This window comes from Leucopleurus acutus, assembly GCF_964270905.1.
Source record: "Leucopleurus acutus genome assembly, chromosome: 15".
NCBI lineage: Eukaryota > Metazoa > Chordata > Mammalia > Artiodactyla > Delphinidae > Leucopleurus > Leucopleurus acutus.
In genome coordinates, this window is record NC_139157.1 from 75,598,463 (window position 1) to 75,618,815 (window position 20,353).

Below are 20,353 nucleotides of genomic sequence, written 5' to 3' on the forward strand. Positions count from 1 at the left end.
AGTATAAGCTTGGACTTGGTAACATTATCTTTGTCTTGATCCTTCCTTCTCTCACTAGTGGCTGCATTTTCTGTGTTCTACCACAATCTGCATTGTCTGCTACAATTGGGCCCTGCAGGGGCTGCATCAATGGGGAAGATTATTTAAACCCCTCTTGGTGGAAATAGTCACTTCCTGTTTGTTATGTGAATTAAGTACGTGATCCCTCAACTTGCAGCAAGAAGATACACCCCTAACATCATTGACCTCTTCTGATTATCTAAGAGAAACTCAGGAAAGAGTGGAGGAGGTCTTACTACTTAACTGTTTCCTGCTCAATATTATATAGATTATATTGTCTTTTCCAGGTATCAGTTTTACTTTCACAATCATTCTGATGATAATTCCTACTACAAAGGTATGACTCTAGAAGTTGGAATTTCAGACTCTTTAGCAGGTTAGTGGTAGAAATATTTTGAGAAGAATGGGAGTTTGTGTGTCATTTTATTATACAGGCAGGTAGTCAGCCACATCCATTTGTAAGTAGGAGGAACCAAAGCCCATGGGTTGGATTTTTCTCCCTTATATTGATGGGATGTGAATGGACTGGGGGGGAATGTTTACATAAGAGAGGGAAATAAAACAAGTACAAGGAGAAGCTATGGAAAAAAACCCAGTGAGCATATTTGTTGTTGCCTACCAGCAATAATGACACTTCCCGGAAATTCCCTTCCTTGGGCTTTATAGCCCCAGGAAGAGTGACAAAAATATTGTACCAAGAGGTATAGGCATACCTCATTTTATTGTGCTTCGCTTTATTGCGCTTCGCGGACACTGTTTCTTAAAATTGAAGGTATGCGGCGACCCTTCATTGAGCAACTCTATTGGCACAATTTTTCCAACAGCACTTGCTCACTTCGTGTCTCTGTGTCACATTTTGGTGATTATCGCAATGTTTCAAACTTTTTCATTATTATTTTATTTGTTATGGCCCTCTGTGATCAGTGACCTTTGATGTTACTATTGTAATTGTTTTGGGGTGCCATGAACCATGCCCATATAAGATGACGAACTTAATAGATAAATGTGTGTGTTCTGACTGCTCCATTGACCAGCTGTTCCCCCATATCTCTCTCTCTTCTTGGGCCTCTCTGTTCCCTGAGACACACAGTATTGAAGTTAGGCCAATTTATAAACCTATAATGGCCTCTAAGTGTTCACGTGAAAAGAGGAGTTTCACAACTCTCACTTTAAATCAAAAGCTAGAAGTGATTAAGCCTAGTGAGGAGGACATGTTGAAAGCCAGGATAGGCTGAAATCTAGGCCTCTTGTCCCAAAGAGTTAGCCAAGCTGTGAATGCAAAGGAGAAGTTCTTAAGGGAAATTAAAAGTGCTACTCCAGTGAACACATGAATGATAAGAAATTGAAATAGCGATATTGCTGATATGGAGGAAGTTTTAATGGTCTAGATGGAAGATCAAACCAGCCACAACATTTCCTTAAGCCAAAACCTAATCCAGAGCAAGGCCATAACTCTCTTCAATTCTGTGAAGGCTGAGAGAGGTGAAGAAGCTGCAGAAGAAAAGTTTGAAGCTAACAGAGGTTGGTTCATGAGGTTTAAAGAAAGAAGCTATCTCCTTAACATAAAAGTGCAAGGTGACACAGCAAGTGCTAATGTAGAAGCTGCAGCAAGTTATCCAGAAGATCTAGCTAAGATAATTCATGAATGTGGCTACACTAAACAACATTTTCAATGCAGATGAAACAGTCTTCTACTGGAAGAAGATGTCATATAGAATTTTCATAGCTATAGAGGAGAAGTTAATGTCTGGCTTCAAAGCTTCAAAGGACAGGCTCTCTTGTTAGGGTCAAATGAAGCTGATGACTAAGTTGAAGCCAATGCTCTCTTTTCTTTTTCTGTTTTCTTAAAAAATTTTTTAATTACTGAAGTATAGTTGATTTACAATGTTTCAGGTGTACAACAAAGTGATTCATTTATACATATATACATCCATTCTTTTTCCGATTATTTTCCATTATAGGTTATTATAAGATATCAAGTATAGTTCCTTGTGCTATATGGTAGAACCTTGTTGTTAATCTATCTTATATATAGTAGTCTGTATCTATTAATACCAAATTCTAAATTTATCCCACCCCCCTCCCTTTCCCCTTTGGTATCCATAAGTTTGTTTTCTATGTCTGTGGGTCTATTTCTGTTTTGTAAATAAGTTCATTTGTATCATCTTTTTTTTAGATTCCACATATAAGTGATATCATATGATATTTGTCTTTCTCTGTTTGACTTACTTCACTTAGTATGATAATCTCTAGGTCCATCTATGTTGCTGCAAATGGCATTATTTCATTCTTTTTTATGGCTGAGTAATATTCCATTGTGTATATACATATACCACATCTTCTTTATCCATTTATCCGTCGATGGACATTTAGGTTGCTTCCATGTCTTGGCTATTGTAAATAGTGCTACTATGAACATTAGGGTGTATGTATCTTTTTGAGTTAGAGTTTTCTCTGGATATATGTCCAGGAGTGGGATTGCTGGATCATATGGCAACTCTATTTTTTAGTTTTTTAAGGAACCTCCATACTCTTCTCCATAATGGCTGCACCAATTGACATTCCCACCAGTAGAGTAGGAGGGTTCCCTTTTCTCCACACCCTCTCCAGCATTTATTTGTAGACTTTTTGATGATGGCCATTCTGATTAGCATGAAGTGATATACCTCACTGTAGTTTTGACTTGCATTTCTCTAATAATTAGTGATGTCGAGCATCTTTTCATGTGCCTGTTGACCATATGGATGTCTCCTTTGGAGAAATGTCTGTTTAGGTCTTCTGACCTTTTTTTTTTTTTTTTTTTTTTGCGGTACGTGGGCCTCTCACTGCTGTGGCCTCTCCCGTTGCGGAGCACAGGCTCCGGACACGCAGGCTCAGCAGCCATGGCTCACGGGCCCAGCCACTCCACGGCATATGGGATCCTCCCGGACCGGGGCACGAACCCGTTTTCCCCTGCATCGGCAGGCGGACTCCCAACCACTGCGCCACCAGGGAAGCCCCTTCTGCCCTTTTTTGATTGCATTGTTTGTTTTTTGATATTGAGCTATATGAGCTGTTTGTATATTTTGGAAATTAATCCCTTGTTGGTTACATCTTTTGTAAATATTTTCTCCTGTTCTGTACGCTGTCTTTTCGTTTTGTTTATGGTTTCCATTGCTGTGCAAATGCTATTAAGTTTAATTAGTTGTTAAGGGCTAATGCAGCTGGTGACTTTAAGTTGAAGCCAGTGCTCATCTACCATTCCACAAATCCTAGGGTCCTTAAGAATTATGCTGAATCTACTCTACCTGTGCTCTATAAGTGGAATAACAAAGCCTGGATGATAGTACATCTGCTTGCAACATAGTTTACTGAATACTTTAAGCCTGATGTTGAGACCTGCTGTTCAGAAAAAAAATATTCCTTTCAAAATATTACTGCTCATTGACAGTGCACCTGTTCACCCAAGAACTCTGAAGGAGATGTGCAATGAGATTAATGTTGTTTTCCTGCCTGCTAATAGCCCACGCGTCAGGGTGTAATTCTGACTTTCAAGTCTTGTCATTTAAGAAATACATTTTTTGATGCCATAGCTGTCATAGATAGTGATTCCTCTGATGGATCCAGGCAAAGTAAGTTGAAAACTTTCTGGAAAGTATTCACCATTCTGCATGCCATTAAGACTATTCATGATTCATGGGAAGAGGTCAAAATACCAACTTTAAAAGGCATTTGAAAGAAGCTGATTTCAACCCTCATGGATGACTTTAAGAGTTTAAGCCTTCAGTGGAGGAAGTAACTGCAGATGTGGTGGAAGCAGCAAGAGAACTACTATTAAAAGTGTAGCCTGAGGATGTGACTGAATTTCTGCAGTCTCATGATAAAACTTGAATGGTTGAGGAGCTGCTTCTTATGGGTGAGCAAAGAAAGTGGTCTCTTGAGACACAATCTGTTCCTGGTGAAGATGCTGTGAAGATTGTTGAAATGACAAAAAAGGATTTAGAATATTATATAAACTTAGTTAATAAAGCAGTGGCAGGGTTTGAGAGAATTGACTCCGATTTTGAAAGAAGTTCTACTGTGGGTAAAATGCTATCAAAAAGCATTGCATGCTACAGAGAAATTGTTCTCCAAAGGAAGAGTCCATTGATGTGGCAAATGCTGCAGCCATTCCACTTCAGTGACCACCACCGTGCTTCGTCAGCAGCCATCAACATCAAGGCAGCAACCTCCACCACAAAAAAGATTACCACTCGCTGAAGGCTCAGATGATGCTTCACATTTTTTAGCAATAAAGTATTTTTAAATTAAGGTATGTACATTGTTTTTTTAGACATAATGCCATTGCACACTCAATAGACTATCATGTGGTATAAACATAACTTTTACATGCACTGGGAAACCAAAAAATTTATGTGACTCGCTTTATTACGGTGGTCTGGAACCAAATGTGCAATATCTCTGAGGTGTGCCTGTAATTTTAAAAGGCTATTTTAGAATGAGGTCATTTTTATGTGTTCTTTTAGATACCTAACACACAATGTAGGTCTAATAAATAGTACATAATTACCTCTAGGGAAAAATTGCAGTTTAGATATTCGTTTTCTCTGCCACAGAACAGAATGTGAAACTAAAGCAAGAAAGACAAGGATTTATACAGCAGTCCCAGCTGTACACTTAACATGGTGCTGGAGTATTATGATAAATGTCTTCTGTTTTGCGGGAGATCAAAACAGCCCTATCAGAGATCATTTTCAGACTTTTAGCAATATTCTATTTCAGCTCCGTTTTTAAGAGTGTACGTGCTGTTATATGGATGATTATGGAGAAGCAGAAAAAATGAGGTTTAAAATCCCAGAGGATTAGCCTTTGGTAGCTTATTAAATCAATAGCACCCGGAAGACTGTACATAAAATGATTTCCATACGTAAAACCTGTTGTTTTGTACAAGATGGAACACATCTGGTGAGGAGCAGACCTACCTGTTACCTCTGGATGGACGTAGCTACCTAATGTGTGGGGCCTTGTGCAAAACAAAAATGCAGAGCCCTTTGGAAGAGTTACAGCAGAGCATGACACCAGGTCTGCAGGGCTCTGTGTGACTGAATAGGTCTCATGCCCATGAAGCCAGCCCTTCCTCTGGCTGTGCTTGCCCAGGGTGCCAGGGAAGTGTTCTAATCCTCCAAGTGTTACTCATCTTTCTCCCTGTTTCACTAATGATGCCCATCAGTCTATCTTGTGCACTTCTATCCTCTCCCTGGTAAGATACCATTGCCCCTAAGGTATCAGTCACTATAATCTCCATGGGTATGAGTTTTGTAGATGCTTACAGTTGAGAGCAGGTTTTATATGTGGTAAGATGGAGAGAAACTAGGAGTGGGAGAGAGAGGAAGGGTGGGAGGCCACAAGAGGCTGCCTGGGCATGGCATGAGGATCTTGAGTACATGTGGAAGGAGGTACCCTGTTGAGGGGGATCCCTGAAATGGCCTAGTAGGAATGGAGTGAAGAAAAAATGTTTTTATATTCACTGTTTTACATGGATTTTATGTTAGGTCCTTTTCAGATTGAGAAGGTGAGTTTGGGTGTCTGTATGCATATGCTAGGTGGTTGTAAACTGCAGGGATTAAAGATGAAAGGAAATCCTCCTTTAGCTACAGATTCTGGGTTCTTCTTTTATGCCTCAACAGAACCTATAGCAGTTTGCTCACTCTCATGCCTAGCAACTCCAAAGATGGTTCCTGGGAAAAGCTTGCACCCTGCCTTACAATACACCTACTCATTACTTCAAAGCAGACGTTGGATGTTGTTAATGTGGGAAAACAGGGAATGACCTCAAATTTTGTAGTGAAGCATCAGTTATCCATATACCTGTGGGATGTACAAATCATGTTGATCTTTTCTGTAAACATATAGAATGGCAGAATATCAGTTACCTGTTATCACTATAATGCTATATAACAAGCAACCCAAAACATCCCAGTATTTTGCAACAATAAGCATTTATTTAATGCACGAATCCGTGATTTCCCTGGCCTGGGCTGGGCTTCGCAGGGCTTACTCATGTGTCTGTTGCAAGCTATGCAGGGCAATTAGGCAGCTCTGCTGTGTTTGGTTAGTCTTGCCCCCGTGACGGGGCGTTGGCAGACTGCTGGTTGGTATGGATATTCTTATCCCAGTGGCTAACTTGGCTTGATTCCACGTGTCTACTGTCCTCTAGTAGACTAACCTGGATATTTTTTCACGGCAATGGCAGAGGAAAGAGGTGGGCAGAGTCATAAAAGTACTTTTTCACGCTTATGCCTGTGTCATGTCTGTTAACATCCCATTGGCTCAAGCAAGTTGCAAGGCCAGCCTAGATTCAAAAGGTAAGGAAATTCATTCTTCCTTTTTAGGGAGCAAAACTGTAAAGGCACATGGCAAACGATGTGGATAAAGAGAGTGAAGAATTGAAATCATTTATGCAATCAATTTACCACAGTTGCTAATTTGGGCACTTACCAGTTAAACTAATAGTCTATCAAAAGTCTTGCCAAGACTATTAATATTTAGAGTAAAAGGACATGCTAAGTTTTTTTTTTCCTTTGTATTTTTTAAGGTTTACCTTCGAATCAAGTTGGGTCACTCAGAAATATTATACCTGTACACCAGTTTTAAATACATTGTCTCTTAGGCCCAATCCACCATTCTGTGCCCTGCTTTGTGAAACTGTGGTTGAACCCTATAAACATTTCTCCTTTGACAGCTGCCTTGATGCTAATCTGTCAATATAAGATGCTGGAAGGACCCTATTGAAGTGATGGTAACAAAAAGACCCTCCCTTTCCAGGCTCCAGTACTCAATCCATTGTATTCATCGTGGAACTCAGTGGGTCAGCCTGTAGATGGCCCGTGGGACTGGCCTCAGGGGCCCTCGTGGACTGGCTCCTGCCTCCCACCTAATGGCTGTTTCTGTGGCAACTCTGGCCACATCCTCAGGTATCTACCTCCTTACCTGGCTGGGACATTTGTACGGACCAGATCCTCTGGCAGGTTTCCTCCCCCGTGATGTGGTAGCTCTACCCTCTTCAAAGTCCTTAGTTCTTCATTGCCTCCTTGCTTGCATCTCCTCAGCCTAGTAGTTTCTTTTCTGCAAGTGCTATATCTGAATCCCTTAAACCAGAGGTTGGCAAACTCTGATCAGTGAACAAAATAAGGGGATGTCTACTTATCAAATTAGTTAAAAATTCAGAGTTAGGATAATAGCTAATTATGGGAAAGCTGTGGGGAGGCAAGTACTCTAATGCAAGGCTGTCACGAGTGTGCTGACTTTGGGAGGTCAGTATGAAATATATTATATGTAATTATATATGCAATATGTAATGAAGCCCTTATAATGTGCATATACTCCTTAGCTCAGAAATTCATAAAATAATGAGGATGTTTGAAGACTTACATACAGGTCTGTTTATTGCAGTTCTACAAAAACTGGGAAAGCTTTAAATATCCAACAGTTGGGACTGGCTGAATAAATTGTAGCATATCCATGAATTAGACTACTTATGCTCATGTTTGAGAATTATATTTATTAACATGGAAAAATAGTCATAATGTGTTTTAATTCTTGTGCTTGTAACAAAATATATTTTACAATATTTACAAAGCTGGGATTGGAGAGATGTTGCTGTCTTCCTCCATTTCTTCATGAGTTTTTCAGGTTTAAATATTTTTTAAGCTCCCTGTTATCCAGTATTAAGTGATGTCAATCCCTCTATCAGTAGGTCACCCAGTGAAACCCTACCTTTTCTTATTGTTAAGAAGGCTTTTCATCTTCTCCAACTCAATATGTGGTCTTTATTTAATATTTGTTTATATCCATTGTACTGGTCCTGCTCATGGGGTAGAATCCCAGGTATCTCCTTGGCATTGAGTTATCATTAAAGCCTGGCTTTGGTGTTTTGGGAAAGATGCTAAACATCAATGGATACCAAGAGCTCACAAGAAGATAGAGGTGATGGTCAAACACAAGCATCTTCAAATTGGGGATGAAGTTTCCTGACTTCTTTCATTTCTCCTGATAAAGATCCCACCCCTGTTATATAATATAAAATACAGAGTTATAGGGGTGGAGGTGGGATGGACAAGACTTGGGAAGATTGGGAAATATTATTCTGTGGGAGGTGGTTTCTTGAGATACATGTATGTCATGGTCAAAAACCACATCCCTTGAGATTGGCTGGTGGTGTCACTGTCTGCCTTCTGAGGCCTCTGTAGTATCTCCTAGTCTTCCTCACCTCACCTTCTGTGACTACAGAAGCCACACCTACTAAGGGGGAGAGATCCAGTGTGGGTGATGGTGTATACTATCTAAAGGCCGAAGAGGCCTCTTTTAAGTGATAGAATTATGGATTTTTTTCCTTTGTGTTTTAAAATTTTTCTACCATAAATGGGTAGTGTTTGTGTAAGCGTTAATAATAATAAAAGTAATAAAAAGGTATTTGGGGTTAAAAAAAAGCCTCCATTCAAAGGAATATATCTGAGGTAGAATTTCATGGCTTCTGAATTGCCTGTCTTCCTTCCAAAAATCACAGTGCTTAACTGACTACCTTTCCCATCTATGAACAAGGACAGAGTTTATGAGTATGAAAGGCAGAACAGTATGCAGTCCTGAAAAATCTTGTTTATCCTTGAACTGTCAGGGACACAGTAATGCTCAATTCTAGGGGTCACTACTCACATGTCTTTCACGTGAGCAATGCCCCATTGGGAAATGTAGAGCTGCTGTGCTCTCCCGTATATTAATTTACTTCTAAATTATTTATTTAATCTGTCGAGAAGAAGAAGAAGACCTAGGGGACATTCTAGATTGCTTCATAGTTTAATGGGTTAAAACAGTTTCTCTAAGAGCTATATTAACTTTGACAATTGACTAACTGTCCAAATAGAACAATTTAGTTCTCTAAACCATTTTTCAATTCTTGAAGAAGGTCAGGATTTATTTGATTTCTTACAAACTGGGACTCCTGGTATTAAGTTAGGGGAGGCTCATTCAAATAAATTGATTTAGAATTGTTTAAAGTTTTTGATATGTGTGGTTGGCTCTAGTGTCTTCTAGGTATTGGATTAAATATTTTAAATGGAAAATTTTGGTTTTAGTCTGTAGGGTATATAGTGGACATATCTTTGGACAAAGCAAGATTAATTAAAATACTGTTGTTATATTTTTTCAATTCTAATCCTTGGAGTTTTGAGAGTGAAAATGTGTATGACTTCCTTATCAGAAAGCCACAACTTGTTACAAGTCTAAGTCTCACTGCTTCTCATTTCTTTGTGTCTCATATTGACATTAATCTGCTCACACAGAGAGAAGGCTGGCTGGCACTGTGGAAGGAACCCTGGCATGGAGCCCTAAGATTCCTGTTTTATTATCTGTAAAATGAGAACAATGAAGTCTTTCTCTGACCCTCATTCTTTTGCTTCCCTCTTTCCCTTTTAAGGACCCTTATGATTACACTGGGTCCAACTGGATGGGTAATCCAGGATAATCTTTCTATTTTTACATCAGCTAATTAGTAACTTTACTTCCCTCTGCAATCTTAATTCCCCTTTGCCATGTAAACGGACATATTCACAGGTTCTGGGGATTAAGGTGGACACTTCGGGAGAGCATTATTCTGCCTACTGCATTCAAACTGCTTTATCTACCGATCTGAGGTTCTAGAATCATGTGAAGAGGCAACAGCTTCACAGAGACAGTCTCCCATAATTTTGTGAGGTCAATCAAATTCATATAATAAAATTTTTCTCTCTTTCTCTCTCTGTCTACACACACAGACACACGCACACGCACATACAGATACACATCTCCTAGGGGCTCTGTTTCTTAGATTAAGCCCTGATTGATGTAGAACCCTTTATATATTCTTAATACCAGTCCTTAGATATGTTTTGGAAACATTTTTTTCCCCCCAGTCTGATTGTCTTTCCATTTTCATAATGATATTTTTAGATAACAACAGTTTTTTTTTTTTTATCTCGGTGAAGTAAAATTTATTGGCCAGTGATTTTTTTGGTCTGGTCTAAGAAATCTTTGTATCAAAGTCATGAAGATATTATCCTACCTTTTTTCAACATGGTATAAGCTACTGGTCAAAGTTTTTTTTAAAATGGATTTTCAGTTGTTCCAATACCATTTATTAAAATGACCTTTCTTTCTTCCTTGGATTGCTTTAGTATCTTTGTTTGTTTGGGCTTTTTTGGTTTGTCTGTTTTGGCTGTGCCATGTGGCATGAGGGATCTTAGTTCCCCGACCAGGGATTGAAACTGTGCCTCCTGCAGTGCAAGCGTGGAGCCTTAACCACTGGGCCACCAGGGAAGTCCCGCTTTAGTATCTTTGTTGGAATTAATTGACTATATCCACATGGGTTTATGGCTGAACTCTATTCTGTTCCATTGATTTGCTTGTTTACCCTTAGGTCAAGATCACACTGTAATGACTACTATAACTCTATAGTAAACCTTGAAATCTGGGAGTGTAAATCTCATAACTTTGTTTTTTTAGAAACTGTTTTGGCTATTCTAAATTCTTTGAATTTCCATATGAATTTCAGAACGAGTTTGTTAATTTCTTTAAAAAAATCCTCCTGAGATTTTGATTGGACCTGAATTTGATATGCAGATCAATTTAGGGAAGTATTGGTGTCTTACTAATGTTGCTATGCTATAAACATATAAACATGTTTCTCCATTTATTTGGGGTTTTTCTTAAATATTCTCAGGAAATGGTTTTTAGTTTTCAGTGTAGAACTTTCACACATCTGTTATTAAATTTATTCTTAAGTATTTTAAAGCTACTGTCAATAGTATTTTAAAATATTTTCTAATTGTTTGTTGCTAGTACATATAAATGCAATTTATTGTTGTATACTGACCTTGAATCCAACAATCTTGTTAAATTCATTTGTTCTAATTTTTAAAAATAGATTCCTGGATAAAATCCAAAACACTGACAACACCAAATACTGGCAAGGATATGGAGCAACAGAAAAACTCATTCATTGCTGGTGAGAATGCAAAATGTACAGCCTCTTTGGAAGACAGTTTGGCAGTTCTTTACAAAGCTAAATATAGGCCTACCATATGATCCAGCAATTGTGCTTCTAAGTGTTTACCCTCAAGCCTGCACATGCATGTTTACAGTAGCTTTCTTTAGAACTGCCAAAAACTGAAAACAGCCAAAATAGACTCCAACAGATTAATGGATGAACGAACTGTGGTACATCCATACAATGGAACATTATTTAGCAATACAAAGAAATGAGCTATCATCCATGAAAAGACATATAGGAAATGTAAATTCATATTGCTAAGTGAAAGAAGTCAATCTGAATAGGCTGTGTTTTCTGTGATTATGACTATGTGACATTCTGGAAAAAGCCAAGCTATGGAGACAGTAGGAAGATCAGTGGTTGCCGGGGGTCTGTGAGAGGAAAGGGGCATGTGCCATGCAGACCTCAGCAACGTGATGGCAGCGGGTGGCCGGGGGAAGGGGTGAGGGTGGAATGGTGGCCATGAGGTGGAGGGAGGTGGCTCATTAACCTCTGACCGGAAGTAATAGAGTCTCAGGCCTCGTGGTGTATAGCTGTTGCAGCTTAATTTTGAACTATAGAGGCTGTGGTTTTAGCAGTGTGTTTGGGCCAAGTGGAGCCTTGTCAGATGACAGCAAGCCCCAGAAGGTTTAGGAAGTAGGTGCAGCTGATGCAAAGGAGGAGGTTTTTTCCCCTTTCAGTATATAGGACTTTTAGATATTAAGGCCTAGAAAAATTATGTGATGCTTGTTCTGTAAAAGTCTACAGGTCAGGACTTAAAACTACAACTAAGTTTCACGAGTGGCTTAGAGCACTGATATGTGTATTTCTAGCAGCCTGAGGTAGGTGGAGAAGAGAGGTGACTTCAAATCTGTTCCTCTTTATGTTGTTTTCAAGTCATTCTGGGCCAAGGGAGGATCATGCAGAGAGACTGACTGTGTTGTGTGTGTCTTGTTGACAGTCTTGTAGGGGATATTCTTCCTATCACATGGCCTCAGTCGACTCTGGGTTTGTTAGTTACATAAAGCCTGATCATTACTTTAGAATTTAACACAAATTGTAGCTTCATCCATAAGTGTGGGATTAAGTAATAAAGAAATAAGTAACATCAACGTTTCTGGTTCTTAAGAAGATGATGAATGAGCCAGGGTGGTTGGCTCCCTCCCCCAAATCAACCTTGGAGAAACTACAAAATCAAGAGGTAAAAATGAATTCAAGGAACTAAAAACAATGAAACCCCATGAAGAAATCCTTGTGAGACTGAAGTCTCTGTTCACTTACTATGTATATAGAAGATAGATGGCTGCAGCCCAGGGTGGAGGGTGTTAGTAAAAGGATTTGTTGGAGGAACACAGTGGATAAGATAAACAATAGAAATCTGTGGAGGGTGATTATACAGCCTAAACAAATGTGGGGAGATAGAGTCCATAGGCCTACCTGGTTTCATACCCTGAGGCAGAGGCTATAGCACTGGACTCAAGGCTCCTGGTCACAAGAGTGTAGTAAACACAGGGCTCAAAGGGGAAATGGAAATGAAGAGGTTTTGAATGTACAAGAAAGTTACCTCAGATAAGGCCCGGTGACTAAGGCTGACACCACTGTAAATTTCTAAATTTTGCAAGAACACAGTAATATCTCAAGTGCCAGTTCTCTGAGAAACAGGTGGATTTTCTCTCCAGGTATAGTAAACATAATGTCATTATTGTTATGAGAATTAAATGCAAAGATGCAACTAAAGTGCTTAGCCCAGCGCTAGGAAAACAGGGCTCAACAAATATTAGCTGTCACTTAAAGTTATTTTCAAGTTTAATCTGGGGGGTAGCGTACTCCGTGAGTGGTCAACTGAACTCACTTGATAAAACCTCTATTTTGCCAGTGTTTTTCTTCAATATGACTCTCAAAAGAAAACGTCTTATTATAAGGCAAGAAGAAATATGATACCTATGAAAATGATATATTCTTGTAGAAAAATCTATGAACCTACAAGCAGAAGTACCCAGGAAATCCTTTTGGGATTTGGACATAAATGATACTGTTGGAGAGTAGCAGAGACTGCTTGGGCAAATGAACGTGTGTGATGTATTCTTGAAATAGATCACAGAAATTGCACAGAGGCAAGAGATAATGAAGGCAGATCTTTTCCTTATCTGGACATCTATTAGTTGGCTTATTTAGTTAAAATCAGACACTACTTTGACAATTCATTTTTGAAGGTATAAAAGTGATAAAGTGAATTGCTTTGCTGGGCCTAATTCTGGCCAACAAGGAGCTATTTGCTGGTAAAATGGAAGTGATTGAAACCTTAGGATAAAGCAGCTTTTTATTATGACAATTTAAAAAACTACAGAAAAGTGAGTGATTAAACAAACATCCATGTACTTATCACCTGGATTTAATAATTATTCACATATTGCCTAGGGATCAGTTCCTTCTCTGGGTTTCTAATACTGCCAAATGCCAATATGGAAAACATTAAGTTAGCAATAATAGTTTGATAAGTCAAAAATAAAGGAATGGAGCTATTTATCAGGATAGTACCTCTTCTTGATATTATGCTACACCTAGTATTCATTTTGCAATTCTTTTGCCCATTATGAGTGAATTCCTTTCTGAGTTTTTCATGAGTAATCTTCATGTCTATAATTCCCCCCTTTGAAAAAAGTGGGTGGTCATTCATACTCAGTGGGATGCACTATTTTTCAATATAGGGAAAAGAACATTTTAATGAAATACTTTGGATCTGAGAATTCCATACAGAGAAAAGTGAAGCAATCTATGGTTTGACTTTTATTGATATGGAAAGTAATGATTCTGAGAAATATCTGTCTATATACAGTGCAATGGTAGGGTGACTTCTACTTCAAAATAATCTTGAATTTGTAAATAAAATAGTATTTCACCTTTATATGATACTATTCCTTCCAAGAGCTCAAAATTTTTTCAAATTTATTTCTCCATTTATTTTCATTATAGCTCTGTGATGTAGATAAGAAAGGATAGATATAACTTAATGATTAATATTCTGAAGGGAAAATGTATTTTGGGGATATTTTATTCGAAAGTCAAGAGAATATATCTTATTGCTTCTTACCAAGAATTATAAAGACCATAAAATATATTGAAACATATAAATATATGTTTATAGTGTAGGTATCCCTTTTTTTCTTGAAAATTTATATATTGATGCTTGTAACCCATAGGGTAGAAAAATGAAACACATAAAAATACTGTATGCTTTGTTTAATGACTGTAGATGATATATGTCACTATACCTCTGAAAGCCAAGCATTTGTCTATCATAAATCCTGGAAGCATAAAATCAGCTTAAATATATGCCTTGGTAAGAGTAGTAGAGAGGGAAGAATGTTAGCAGGCTTGAGGAAGTCCTGTTAGATACTAATAAGAAAGATCATTAAAGCTGTTTCAGACAATACTCTTAATAGTTTCTGACAATTCGAACCCTGTGCATGTAATTCTCATTGAAATGTGTTTGAAATCATATCTTTCACTGAAGGATATACACTAAAGTATTATTAGGTGTAATCTATTCTTATAGGGATTATAGGTAATTTTATTTCCCTATTTATATTTTCTAGTCATTTATTCCTTGTTTTTTTACAATAACATTAAGAAAGAGAAGAAATACGTTATTTTTAAAGTTTTTCAGTACAATTTATTCTTCCTACATTTTACTTTACATTTATTAAGTATCTTAGAAATATTACACTCAAAGTAATAGAGCTCCAGAGAGAGGCCATTAACTAAGAGGGGAACAGTCTTAGTGTGCCAACTTCCTAGTTAGCCTGCTCGCCTCCCCACTACACATATTTGCCTTCTGGTGGTTATTACTATGTAATTATCTTCAAGATGTGGCTGAAACTTGAATCTACATCTGGCATCAGGCCAAGTCTGTGAATCCATGAATATAGGCCACCAAATGCATTTAGGGTACAGCCTGCTGAAGGTTCTTTCTTGACAGTCAATGATGATGGATGTGGAAAGACTGGCTATTCTCTTGGGAGAAGAAAATATACTCCACCTTAAGTGACAGCTACAGTTTTCTAACAGAAAAAATAATCAGCAAAGGGAGAGAGGATCAATGATAAGGATAGGGAGAATACTCTGAGAATAGAGTAAGTACAATATATACATAATGGAATAAATAGTGAGGCTGCTCCTGAGTCCAAACTCGTATTTTTAAAAGTCTGATAAAAATTTACTCAATTACATTTTATACAGTAATATTTAGTGAGCTTTGTCCAAAAAGGCTATGTTTTAAGTTTGTTTGTAAAAATAACAAAAGCTTTATCACTCAGTCTCCGGTCAATAAGAAAGGAAGAAAACCTGGCTAGAAATAACAATAAATAATTTCACACAAAAGGCCAGGTGATATAAGAATAGTATATTAATTAATATATTTTCTTTGTATTTACAATAAATCAATTTGTTAATACTGTGATAGAGAAAATAATCAGTCCACATTATGTAGTAGAAACAGGCTTTGAGGCTGATCAGACCTCTCACAATAAAAACATACAAGGATTCTTCCACAGCTAAAGTACTTTTCAACATGACAGTGTTGGGTGAAGGTAAAACTGACAGAGTACTTTACTTTATGTCCTAGAATCAAGGAATCGAGGATATTACCAACCATTAAGCAAGCAGCAAAAAGCTGTTCAGTTTTTCCAGGACTATTTAAATATAGTAGTTACCATATGAGAATTTAATTTTACTTTGAGATATAAGAAGTAAAAACCCTAAATAGGGAAACTGCACTAATCAAAAGCAGCCCCAAACAAAAAAGCCATCAACAGAAATGAAACAAGGCATTCTTACATACCATGCAGAAGAAGGGTAATTACATAATACATGCTTTAATGACCAGACTAATAATAATAAATGAGGTAAATTTTACAGTCATTGGAACAAATAAACTATATTCAACCACTTAAGTGTTGTACCGACACTGCTTTTGTTTCAAAATATAAAGGAATCTAATTAATCTAACATCTAAAAACTGCATACTTTGAATGTTTGCTTTTTTGATCCCCTTTTGAGATAGTAAAGGGGTACTGTGTAACAAAATATTATCTGAATATAAATTATCAACACCAATATGATACAATTATCATGTAATTGCCATTCTGTATATGCACAGTGGAAATATTTTGAAAGGAAACAGATGAAAACAGACTAGTCAGAATTTTAAATTTCAAACTAATCCATGATAATCTAGAACAGAAGAAGACAAAAATAAAATTCACTAAATAGATATAACTTGATATCTTTTCCAAATTCAGTAGTCCACTAAGATGCAACTTCTAAACAAGTCTATTACCTCAAAGGTAAAAAGGAAGAAAATGTAAATCTCTTTTGAGCTTTAGTTTTCAAGTTTATGCTCTGAAAGAAGGCCAACAACAGTCAGAACAGCAATATTGTATCTTTGCTTTTGAATTTTGTATTTGTTCTGTTTTAGTTATAGTGTGGAATAGAGAGAAAAATATTAAATTATCAAGTAAAGGGTAAGTATTTCTGGCCAGTTCATGAAATATATTGGGCTAATCAGTTGGGTCAAGAATTTCCTACTATGCTGCTACATTTATTATCTATGGCCTTGGAATAGTAATTTAGGAGATGTCTGTCGTAACTACTGATGGCACTTTTCATGGTATACCAATTTCCATTTTTACTTCTCTCCTTTGCCACTTAAATGCATTATTTTAACCACCCGATAGGAAATTTTATTTTACAAATTCCTGTTTCATTTACTGAAGAAGTGATTTTAACACATAAATCTGCCAATCCTGAGAGATGATGATGATGATGGTGATAGGAAAACTAAAACCCAGAGGATTATTCACTCAAATTTCTGCTTTGGGTTTTTTTGGAAGATCGCTGGCAGAATAGAAAGAAGAGCCAAAATCATTAGAACAAATACTGAGTTCCAGGAAACGGCTTCCCCTGCTGTTGTAAGCTGGTACAGTGTTCCTGCCTTAATTGCTACAAAAGAGGGAGATGCAACACCTCGAAAAGTGCCAGTAAAAAGAACTTTCAATGGCACGTTTATCACAGGAGACATGAATAAACCAATTAGGCAGAAATGGTGTTATTCTCAAAAATATAATGTAGTTAATGAGATGTTCTCTGTGACGTTCAACCTACCGTGACCATTTCACTGCTTTCTCAGTTAGGTATTTATATACAACCGGCCTCCCGACTAAAGAGGAGAGCATATAGCAGAATGAGGCACCGAGTCCAGAACACAAACAAACAAGAAATAAGGCTAGTGGAAAGGGATAAAGAAACCCTGAGAGTGTTTTGAGAAATACAGAGCCCGGAATAGCACATATTCGCAAGAAAATATATGTAGCAAAATAAGCTACAAGTACTTGTACATAAAAGGTGTCCTTATATTTGGATAAAACATTTCCTAGAGCCTTGGCATCATCCATATCTCTGGGAACCTTCATATTCACTCCTTCTTCTCTACGCTGAGGAAAATTTTTATATACCAAAAACATAACAAAAGCTGCAGAAAAGAAAATGGACACCAGTATAAAGAAGCGACATCCTTGCTGACCCAACTGCTGCACAGGCTTTCTCCTTCAGGTGGTCTCCGCTGCCTGGCGCCGAGGGACCCCGCGGCCCCGCTGCCTTGTCCCCCGAGGGGTCGTATGGAGCGCCCCGCGTGCGATCTTTCGTCGCCTCTGCCTTTCGCCATGGCTGCTGCAGGGAAGGTGGAGGAAGCGGGGTGATGCTGCGGCCCAGTAACAACAAGCACGCGGCAGGCTCCTTACCACGCCCAGGGGCCAGAGCCGCAGCTGCTTTCAGGACGACCGCCTCACCGGAGACGACCTCAGGCCCGCGAGCACAGTCGAAATACATGTTTTTAAAAAGAAATAATGTCTTTGTGAACGCTTAGAAATTTAATTGTAAGAGGAATCCAACCCCAAACACGGCATCAGAGAAAATAAAGATTCTTCACTGTAGTTTTGTTATCGCTCTCATAATTCTTGTGTGTTTAATGACTTAGGATTCTGATCCATCAATCATTTTTGTTGAGCACTCTCTAGGCTATTAACACCTCAATACATATTGTGGAGCCAAAAAAGAAGGATGATAAATCATGGAACTTTCTTGTAATGAGCACAGGATCATTCTTTTTAGAGAAAACACACATACGAAAAAGTAGAGAACAATCAAGTGCTAAACTGTCTCACTGAGAGTGCAGAGAATGGAGAGATCAGGTTGGAGCAGCCTGAGATTTTATGAAAGAGATGAGATTTGAGCTTGGCTTTGAACGAAGTGTGATTAAGGAGCCTTGAAAGTCAGGACATAGAGGAACTGATTTTATTCATCAGTCTTGACTGGGAAAATTATGGGGGAAATTCTGTCTTAGGAGAATTAGTTTGAATATTCTCCGTTGAATAGGGGGCAAGACTTGGGGAAGAGTAGTAGAGGAGACTGGTTGTCCCTGATTTCTAGTCTCTCTCTTTACAGCAGGAGAACCCTGGGATTTTTTTTAGCAGGGCACATGGCCATCCATTTCCCAGCTTTCTTTCCACTGAACCATGGCCACGTCATTATGTTCCAGCCTGGAAGTTGTGAGGGAAAATGATATGTGATACTTCTAAAGACATGTCCTTAAGGGAAGGGGCTGTACTGTTTATCCCTCCTTCTTCTATCCTGCTGCTGCTCTATGGGAGAGGGAAACTATCTTCTATCTTTTTAAAGGTATGTTAGCTCAGGTTTGTATTTCATGCAGCTGAACCTATACCCTAACTAATAAAATTTGGTATGTGAAAGTAGAGTACTATATGTAACAGAAAGGTAACTAGGTGCATTTATTTGATAGTTTCAAGGATACAGACATTGCAGAATGTAAAAGGGGGTCACATTTTTTATGGTGTGGCAAAACAGTGGCAAATGTACCTCTGACACTTGGATGGGTAGATTATGGGCCAAGTGAGCCAATAACTCCAGCGGAAATGGTGGGGAAAAAAAAAAAAAATGTCTGTTGGCTGCTTCTGACCTCTTTTAAAAGGCCTGGCAACAAAGAGGAGAGCTCAGGCTAGAACTAGCTGGTTTGCAAGTAGAAATGGAGGGAAATACAACTTTGATGAAGGACTTGGTGCCTGAGGCAATCTCAGATGACTGGGGTTCTGGTAATTTGGGGCCTCACAGGGCTGAGGAAATAAACTGATTCTGTAATACAAATTCAAGCAATTATAGAACTGTCAGTTTTAGCAGGAGATAGGAATAGGGCCACAAACATTTTCAAGCACCCCTGTTAGACTATGGGAACCAGTCTGGCTGTGAAGATGAGATTAAGGGTGTTGCCTTGTCCCCAAGTCTCAGCTGGCTTCCAGTAGCTGCCACTGCCCTAGGCAGGGTACAGAGGTTGTAAGTGAAATGTCAGTCCTCAAGTCTTGAAGCAATTTTTTGATGAAATCTTTGGCTGAGTTCATCCCTTGAAAACTAAAAGACTAGAATCCTAGTAAATTTTTGAGGGAATGTTATTACCAAATGATCCACATGTCAGGGCTGCAAAAGCCTAGTAAGTTTTTGAGGGAATGTTATTACCAAATGATCCACATGTCAGGGCTGCAAAAGCCTGTGATTTTTTTTTAACCTCTAAAGCAACTTGCAAATCTTCAAACCTGCATTGGTGGGAAGTAGGTTGTGAAAGCTATGTAGCCTCACTTCAGAAGTGTCTAAGGAGGATAACGGACAAGAAAGAAACCCCTGGAAGGCCAAACCAGAGGCCTGTGAGAAAAATGGACAAGCAGACAGAAGAACTGAGGCCTTCTAGATTGGCTAATGGAGACATTTGTGAGCTCTGGGAATTTATACAATATAGGCTCACTTTTTTTTTTTCAAATTTAAGATTCATTTTTTAAAGTATACATATCATATAAAAGTTTTATCTCATGAAAATATGCCCCATATTAAATAATTTTTAAGATATATGATTACTTATGGGTAATGTTTTCAATCTAGTTTATCCATTATCATAGTCCCTGAACCTGCCTTTGTTTCCTCTCCTAAGGCTCAGTGCAGAATGTAACTTCCCCCATGATGAGAGGCAAGAAATCAAGGATAGTAGGAAGACCAGTCTCAGTTATCACTGATGATGCCAAGAGGCACTTAACACCATGACCATGTTATTTAAACGTAAATTAGAAGATAAGCTATATGAGTGAACTTCATGAAGTTTTTCATGTAAAGTGTATTTTATGTCATCAAAGATAT

The 20,353-nt window shown here is 38.2% G+C and overlaps 1 long non-coding RNA gene and 1 pseudogene across 2 annotated transcripts in view; one reads left to right on the forward strand and one right to left on the reverse strand.

Moving 5' to 3' along the window:
• Window positions 1-11,186, forward strand: part of LOC309972443 — a 47,793-nt gene extending 36,607 nt beyond the window's left edge. The window contains exon 4 of the long non-coding RNA XR_014326803.1: window positions 10,997-11,186. This is a non-coding gene — a long non-coding RNA (uncharacterized lncRNA). The remainder of the gene's footprint in view (window positions 1-10,996) is intronic.
• Window positions 11,187-16,141: 4,955 nt separating this feature from the next.
• Window positions 16,142-17,822, reverse strand: LOC309972390 (transmembrane protein 41B-like; annotated as a pseudogene). Its single transcript has one exon. The product of its transcript is annotated as a transmembrane protein 41B-like (transcript).
• Between the last annotated feature and the right edge of the window lie 2,531 nt (window positions 17,823-20,353).